This window comes from Rhinoraja longicauda, chromosome 16 (assembly GCF_053455715.1).
Source record: "Rhinoraja longicauda isolate Sanriku21f chromosome 16, sRhiLon1.1, whole genome shotgun sequence".
In the NCBI taxonomy this organism is placed as follows: Eukaryota; Metazoa; Chordata; class Chondrichthyes; order Rajiformes; family Arhynchobatidae; genus Rhinoraja; species Rhinoraja longicauda.
In genome coordinates this window covers 49,090,946-49,099,953 of record NC_135968.1, presented here as the reverse complement: position 1 = coordinate 49,099,953, position 9,008 = coordinate 49,090,946, and the positions used below count along the sequence as shown (strand labels likewise).

Sequence of the window (9,008 nt, the reverse complement as noted above, 5' to 3'; positions counted from 1 at the left end):
AAGAGCGGGGGGCGGTGTGGCTGCCGATCACAGCTCCAGCTTGGCCTTGATCCGTGACCCACACTTCTTGTCCGGGAAAGAGCCTGTCCAGACTCCATCCACGCAGGTTGTACCGTTGTGCATCTCTGATTCTCTTCTCCTTTTCCTTCCACGCAACCACTTCATTGTCGGGAAGAGCAGGATTCAGCAGGGCTGGAAGTGTTGGTACCGTAGTGCGAATCCTTCTCCCCATAAGGAGTTGGGCTGGGCTGTACCCGTTTTGCAGTGGGGTCGCTCTATATGCAAGTAAAGCGAGGTAGGGATCCGCCGCTTTCTTCAGGAGACCCTTCACTGTCTTGACTGCACGTTCGGTCTCCCCGTTACTCTGAGGATATCTCGGGCTGCTTGTGACATGGCGGGAACCATACGACTTTGCAAACGCAGCAAAGGCGGTTGGGGCAAACTGAGGCCCATTGTCTGTGACCAACGTCTCCAGAATGCCGTGACGTGCAAACATTGATTTGAGGTGGTGGATTACATCTGTCGACTTGTTGGGGCTGAGTGGAGCGATTTCCACTGACGGTCGTGCACGCTCTCTACACTTCACCACTCCCTGGTGACCTTCATGTAGTCTGGTCAGCACGTCGTTCCTCATAGTTGAGGGTATGACTAATCTGTCCCCTTTGAGTAACAGTCGGTCATTTACCGTGAGCAATGCTTGTTCTGCCCAGTACAGCCTGAGTGCCGGTTCACTGTTGCTATTCGTTGGCCATCCTTCCTGACACAGCTGCATTACGCGTGTGCACACACTGTCCCTTTTTAGCTCCGCTCTCAACTCATCCAGGTAGGCAGTGCTTGCCGGCAGGTTCTCTATTATCATGTCCACATAGATGTTTGTATTCTCAAACAACTCCTTTTCGTCAGGCGTTTCCCCCATTTTCACAGGAGCACGCGACAGCGTATCAGCTGTCCACAGACACTTTCCTGGCACATGTGGCAGACGATTCCCTTGAGTCCCTCCGTGACCTCTGACACCATCCTATTTTGAAAGTGTTCGGGGGCAGAGGCAATGCCGAAGGGCAGCCGCTTGAAGTAGTAACGACCGAAGGGTATGATGAATGTTGTGTATTTTGCTGAGTCTTCAGTCAGGGGTATTTGCCAAAACGCCGTGTTGGCATCCAACTTGCTGAATATTCTGGCTCCAGCCAGCATCCCCAGTGTTTCCTCCACCGATGGCAGGATGTACTTTTCTCGACACACCGACTCGTTGAGGTTAGTGAGATCGACGCATATGCGTACGGCTCCTGTCTTTTTCGGCACCACCACCATGCCTGAACACCAGTCAGTAGGCTCTTCAACCCTGGTGATCACCCCCAGGCCTTCCATGCGGGACAGTTCTCGCTCGACTTTACCCATCAGCGGCAACGGAATCCTTCTGGGTGTCTTCAATGAGAACGGTTGGGCCCCTGGTTTCAGCTTGATGGCATACTGCTGTCGTACCTCCCCGAGACCGCTGCATAGCTTCGGGTAGCTAGTCTTAAGTGTCTCTATGGTGATGCTGTCTAGCCGAACCACAAGCTCCAGCTTGCCGATAGCAGGCCTCCCCAGCAATGCAGTGTGCAGGTGTCGTGTGACGTACACATCCTCCATCACCCTTTTCTCTCCTTTCACCAGGAACAGCCCAGCGACGCCCACAACTTCTAGTGGACTCCTCCCGGGTCCCAGCAGTGGCTTGGTTGCTTTACGGAGGGTAGGTGGATCGCTGTCTCTATAGATCTCTTTAAACACGGTGTGGGGTAGGACTGTAACATCGGCGCCGGTGTCAATTTTGAATGACACGTTTTTATTATTTATGTCGATGTTTACCATCCATGGCTCTCCATCGGCTGTGACGCTGCCTAGGAACATAACATCCTCGTCCTCTTCAACTTCCTGCACGGTTTTGGGTGATCTACACACAAGCTTGTAGTGTCCCTTTCTCCCACATAAATGGCATTTCGCATCCTTTGCCGGGCAATCCTGCCTTGGATGGGACGGAGAGCTGCCACATTTATGGCACTGTACACTTTTCCCCCTGCTGTGTTGGGCGCTGAGTGTTTTGAGTTGGTAGCCATAAGCCTGGTGAGGTTTGTTTTTGGCACCTTTTCTACTGCTCTTATACACTCTGTCCACAGATTTAGCATCACTTGTCTCTGTCCTGGTGTCACCTCGCAGAGAAGATTGTTGCCGTTTCACCTCCTCACTCTGCCTCGCCATATTGACGGCCTTTTCGAGCGTCAATTCTGCGTCAAGCTGCATACGTTCGGACAGCCGCTTATCCATCAGTCCGACAACAAGCCTGTCGCGTATCAGCTCGTCATGTAGCACCCCGTAGTTACAGTGCTCTGCCAGCGCATATAACGCAGTGACAAAGCTTTACACTGTTCCATGTTCTCCCTGCCTGCGCATGTTGAACTTGGCACGCTCATAGATTATATTTGTCTTTACTATGAAAAATCGTTGGAAGCCATGGTGCACCCCTATGTACGTTCCGCTTTGTGCTACTGTCAGGTTTAACCAGCGCAGAACATCGTCCGCCTCATCTCCCATGCAATAACTCAGCGTGTTAACTTGATTATCTTCGGAGCTGGCATTCAAGTTACTTGCCAGACGGAACCTTTCGAGCCTCCGTATCCATTTGGCCCACTCTTGCGGCTTTGAAAAGTCGAAGGACTCCGGAGGCTGGATGCTAAATGTAGCATTTGGTCCTACCGGGGCTCTCTGTGCATTGTCGTCTTGCATGTCGCACTCTTCTTTCTCTTTTGCCGTCAACGAGCTCCAAATGATAGTTGTTCGACTCAAAGTACACTTCACGCACCCTACAGGACTTCTGACACCATGTTGTGTTCTTTAAAAAGATACAGTGAGTCCGACTGTGTTTTTACGCGAGTGTTTATTCACCCGCACATCTGCTCCCCCGGGCTCCTCCCACACTGTCGCCCTCTGATGACCCCTCTACCAACAGACCTGTGTAGTCTTAAAGGCACATTGCAATAACACCACAAGAACCAGCTCTGCTAGGTGGAGGAGAGTGTTGGTCGATGGGGATTGGCTGGTTCTACGGTCAAGGAAGAAACGGAGGGCTTCGAGACCATCCTTGTGGGGGATGGAAGTGTAGAGTGACTGGACATCCATGGTAAAGATGAGGGAGTGGGGGCCTGGGAACCAGAAGTTATCCAGGAGATGGAGAGGGTGTGAGGTGTCTTGGACGTAGGTGGGGAGGGATTTAACCAGGGGGGATAGGATGGAGTCGAGGTAGGTAGAGATAAGTTCGGTTAAAATATAAAATGTAAACTGACTGTGAATGGATCTTATAGAGACGTATACAATTTTAAAAGGACTGGACAAGCTGGATGCAGGAAAAAATGTTCCCAATGTTGGGGGAGTCCAGAACTAGGGGACACCGTCTAAGAATAAAGAGGAGGCCATTTAAAACTTCTCACCCAGGGTTTGTGCCTGAAATAAGTGGCCTTTTTGTAAAGAGAAAAAGCTTAAGGAATAAATATTGATCAGGTCCGCTGGAGAACTTATCAGCTCTTCACAAAATGTCGCAAGGTCATTTGCAATCACTTGAAGAGGCAGATTGATTTAGCAAAAATATCTGAAAGAATAAGAGTTACTTGGGAGAAGTCATGGAAGAGATAAAGTGACGTATGCCAAAGTCCCTTCATCATGTCTAGGGTTGCTAACTTTCTTACTCCCAAATAAGGGACAAAAGGTGACGTCACCGCCCCGCGCCCCATGTGACCTCACCCAGCCATAGGCCACGTGCTCCCGCTCCACCAATGGCGGCCACCCGGGCCGGGAGGCGGCTTGCTACGCAATCTCCTCTAGGCGGCCCCCGGGCCTATACTGTCCGGGCCCTCAGCGGCAGTCGAGCCCACAGTGTCCGGGCCAACCGTTTCCGGGCCTACAGCGCTCCACAGGCCTCCAGTTTCCGGGCCTCCAGTGCTCGGTCCTCCAGTGTCCGGGCCTACAGTGCTTGGGCCTCCAGTGTCCGGGCCTACAGCCCCCCCCCGGGCCTAATACAGGACAAGGGTGGTCCCATATGGGCCAAACCAATTTAGCCCAAAATACGGGATGTCCCGGCTAATACGGGACAGTTGGCAACCCTACTCATGTCTAACAATGTTATTGAATCTTTTTCAGAATTCCATCTCACTGCCCAATAACAGCATGGATGCCGTGGGCAGAAGCACCTGGTTTTGCTGTATAGGTTGAACACTGATTTTCCGGCACCCTCGGTTCCTCAGCCTTTCTGGATTATTCATTGTGCTGGATTAACAGAGGTCAGGTGATAATGAAATGACAATACACCCCTGGTCTGCTCATGACCCCCCCTCCCGTGTCTGTAAAGCACCACGGAGCCATAAACTTAAATGAAACAAATATAAAATGTAAACTGACTGTGAATGGATCTTATAGAGAAGTATACAATTATAAAAGGACTGGACAAGCTGGATTCAGGAAAAATGTTCCCAATGTTGGGGGAGTCCAGAACCAGGGGACACCGTCTAAGAATAAAGGGGAGGCCTTTAAAGAATAAAGAATAAACTGAGGTGAGAAAACACTTTTTCACCCAGAGTTGTGAATTTGTGGAATTCTCTGCCACAGAAGGCAGTGGAGGCCAATTCACTGGATGAATTTAAAAGAGAGTTAGATAGAGCTCTAGGGGCCAGTGGAATCAAGGGATATGGGGAGAAGGCAGGCATGGGTTACTGATTGTGGATGATCAGCCATGATCACAATGAATGGCGGTGCTGGCTCGAAGGGCCAAATGGCCTCCTCCTGCACCTATTTTCTATGTTTCTATGTAACCTGCTGACCCATCCACGGCTCCCACCGTATCCCCGGCCGTTTAGAGACCCAGCTTCCCACCCCACACCCATTCTCGCAAGGCACCAGCGAGCCCTTCTTTACCCACTGAAAGGACACAAAGTGTTGGAGTAATTCAGCAGGTCAGCATCTCTGGAGAACATGGATGGGTGACATCGGGACCCTTCCTCAGAGTGATTCAGTCTGCCGAGTTATTCCAGCACTGTGTGTGGTTTCACATTAAAACCCAGGGGTTGATGCCGGTGGTCGGCACCAGGGAGCCCTACATCACCGGTTCACACGGCTGTTGTTGCAGCTCACGTTGTAGACCCTGGGGACAGTGCTGTCTTCAGTGAGCCCCCACAGTCACCATGAGGCTCCCTCCCCTCTCACCCGCTGTCACTTCCAATGTGGAGCATGGGGTGGATGTGAGGGGGTGGATGGGGGGATCCCCGGCTTCTGAACTTCCCATCTCCCCCCCCCCCACCCCCCCCCCCCCCACACCCCCACCCCCCCCCACCCCCACCACCGCCTCCTCCACCTTCTCCCTGGAGTCGCGGTCTCCCGGAGCTGGGTCCCATTGGCCACTGCACTGCTCCCAGTCTCCTGGGGCTGGGTCCCATTGGCCGTTGTGCCGCTCACGGTCTCCCGGAGCTGGGGCCCATTGGCCACTGCACTGCTCCCAGTCTCCCAGAGCTGGGGCCCATTGGCCGCTGCACTGCTCCCAAGATCCTGGGGCTGGGGCCCATTGGCCGCTGCACTGCTCCCAGTCTCCCAGAGCTGGGGCCCATTGGCCGCTGCACTGCTCCCAGTCTCCTGGGGCTGGGGGACAACAGACATGTTCTTCCTCTTACCTTCCTCCTCCCCCGTTTTCTTCCTCTGCCTCCGTTGTCGGTTCCTCCCGGTCGCCTCAACCTCCGTCGAGGAGAGGCTGCTGGCCTCGTCCTGGGAGAGGACTCTTTTTCGGAACTTGCTTGCACCCTCCGGCTTTTTCTCTGTGCGCACAGCCTTCAGGGTTTTCCTCGACTGTACCACCTTCCATCCCTCCTCTTCCTGTTCCCCCTCTTCCATCAACTCGCCCTCCTGGGCAGGGGGCTGGGGGGCTCTGTCCGGTGGTTGGGGGCTCGAGGTGGTCGAGCTGTCATCGCCCCTGCTCTCCTTTCCCATTTGGGCCTTAGCCGTGGTGGGAGGCGTCTCGACCACCCTGGGGGTGTTGGCAGCGCCTCCTCTTGTCGCCTGTGCGTAGGTGCAGGCTCTTTTAGGGCAGGCCCTGTAGAGGTGGCCTGCCTCCCCACACAGGTTGCAGCTCTTACTTTCTTCACAGTCTTTTGTCTCGTGGCCTTCCAGCTTGCAGTTTCTGCAGACGACTGTCCTGCATTCTGCCGCCACGTGCCCAGGTTTGTTGCATTTCCTGCACACCCTGGGCTGCCCCGCGTAGGTCATGTAGCCCCGGTTCCCTCCGATGGCGAAAACCGAGGGAGGGTGGATGATGAATCCCTTCCCGTCCACCCTCAGCTTCACCTTCACTTGCCTCTTGCTCGTCCAGATCCCGAACAAGTCCTTTATGTCCACACAGTTCCCTGCCCCTTCGACGTAGCGCGCAAGGAAGGTGAGGACATCCACGACGGGCACATGTGGGTTAAACATGTGCACCGTGATCATCCGTTCCCTCTGGGTGGGGAGGGTGAAGAGCGGCTGCACCTTCAAGAGCGACAGCGGGGCTTCGTCCCCCTTCTCCCGGAGGTCTTGCAGCATCTTCTGCCATCCCGCCGGGTTCAGGAAAGGTAACGTCAAAATATCCATTACCTGGGAAGTCCTGGAGGCAGAAGATGTCCCCGGCCTTGAATCCACAGGCCTCCAGCAGCACCTTCTTGATGAAGAGGTCCCGTGAGAAAGGGGTCCCCTCCCTGAGGTCCTTCACCGATACACGCAGGGTATTACGGATACCCTGCCCTCCAGCTCCACTTGCTGCTGCCATCCCACCTGGATAAGGATGTTAGGTTGGTTACCCAACCAGCATGGATCCACCCCTAAACCAGACTCCTGTTCCTGACCTCCGCTCCTCGCCAATGATCCACGGCTCAATACTGGTACTGCTCTTATAAGAACATTAGGGTGGTAGCCAATCCAACTCGATGCAATCCAACTGGTCCTGGGAGAACCTCCTTAGTGATCAAGGTGTCTCCCCTGCCAGGTACGAACAGATACTACACTTGATCTTAGCCAAAAGGCCGATGAACTCTACCCTCCATACTGGAGCATTTATGGAGAAAGAAAGATGGGCGACTAAATCATCAGCCCACTACCAATATTTCATTCTGTTTTTATATTGAGAATCAGGGGAGAGCGCGAACACAGTCCCCCAGGAGCTGGCAGCGTTAGTGGAGAGGTTGGAGTGGCTGTCAAAATATAGTACATATATTCGCACGCACACTATATATATATATATATGTTTACATGTTCTGTTGTGCTGCTGCAAGTAAAAATCCAATTGTTCTATCATTGACAACAAAACACAATTTCACACAAAATATTGGAGTAGAATTAGGCCATTCAATCTTGGCTGATCTCTTGCTTTCTCTCCACACCCGTTCTAATGGAGAATTTGTCTCTGTGCCTTAAAAATATGCACTGATTTGTCCTCTACAGCCACACTTGTAGCAATACCCTCCCCTCCATACTGGAGCATTTATGGAGAAAGAGATTAGCGACTAAACCATCAACCCACTACCAATATTTCATTCTGTTTTTATATTGAGAACCAGGGGAGAGCGCGAACGCAGTCCCCCACTACCACAAATTTTGCAGTCGAGTATCCCGCATTTGGGGACATCGCAGGCGTCAGCACACCCGAAGTGCAATGGGATAGCCTCGTCCTGGGCCATCGGCCATCCTTTTTTTTGTTTTAATATCAAAAAATACTTTATTCAAATAATAAATATCATTCACAAAACATATTCTTAAACAAGCCCATCCGACATTTCCAGAGGTTACATTTGGTACAGACATTCACTTAGACATTTACTTACATTTATACATTTACCCAGTATCCCTTGTTTGGAGGGGCGTCTCTCTCCACCACACCCAGCCCCCCCATGTCCAGCAGCGGAAGGACCCTAGACTGTGGTCCTCCCCCACAGGGCCTTAGCGTTGGCTGCACCAAGCTTCAGTGCGTCCCTCAGCACGTACTCCTGCAGTCTGCAGCGGGCCAGTCGGCAACATTCCTAACGGACATCTCGCTCCGCTGGGAGGTCAACAAGGATCGGGCAGACCAAAGAGCGTCTTTCACCGAGTTGATGACCTTCCAGCAGCACTCGATGTCAGTCTCCGAATGCGTCCCTGGGAACAGTCCGTAGATCACAGAGTCCTCTGTGACGGAGCTGCTCGGAATGAATCGTGACAGGGACCCCTGCAGACCTCTCCAGACTCTCTTGGCAAATTTACACTCTGTGAAGAGGTGGGCCACCGTCTCCTCTCCGTAGCAGCCGTCCCGGAGGCAGCGTGCGCTGGTAGTGAGGTTCCGGCGGTGCAGGAAGGATCTGACTGGGAGGGCTCCCCTCACCGCCAGCCAAGCCAGGTCTTGGTGCTTGTTGGTGAGTTCTGGCGATGAGGCATTTTGCCAGACAAGCTGGGCAGTCTGCTCTGGGAACCACGCCACAGGATCCATGGAGTCATTCCCCTGCAGTGCCTGCAGGACGTTCCGTGCTGACTACTGCCCGATGGACTTGTGGTCAAAGGTGTTGGTCCGGAAGAACCTGTCCACAAACGACAGATGGTTCGGCAATGTCCAGCTGACTGGCACATTGCGTGGCATCTGCGCCAGGCCCATCCTTCGCAACACCGGGGACAGGTAGAACCTCAGCAGGTAGTGGCATTTGGTGCCCACGTGCCTTGGCTCTATGCTCCGCCTGATGCAGCCACACACGAAGGTGGCCATCAGAATGAGGGCGACGTTGGGCACTCTTTTACCCCCGTTGTCTGCCGACTTGTGCATTGTGGCTCGTCGCACCCGGTCCATCGCCGACCCCCAGATGAAGCGGAAGAGGGAGGGAGGGACGGGCCACACTTGCGCCAAGTACAGCAGCCCCGAGAGCACCTCACACCTGATGACCAGGTTTTTCCCCGTGATGGAGAGGGAGCGCTGCTTCCACAGCTCCAGCTTCTTCCCCACCTTG

The 9,008-nt window shown here is 53.4% G+C and overlaps 1 pseudogene; it reads right to left on the bottom strand.

Moving 5' to 3' along the window:
- Window positions 1–7,595: 7,595 nt before the first annotated feature.
- LOC144601525 (U1 spliceosomal RNA) lies at window positions 7,596–7,733 on the bottom strand (annotated as a pseudogene).
- Between the last annotated feature and the right edge of the window lie 1,275 nt (window positions 7,734–9,008).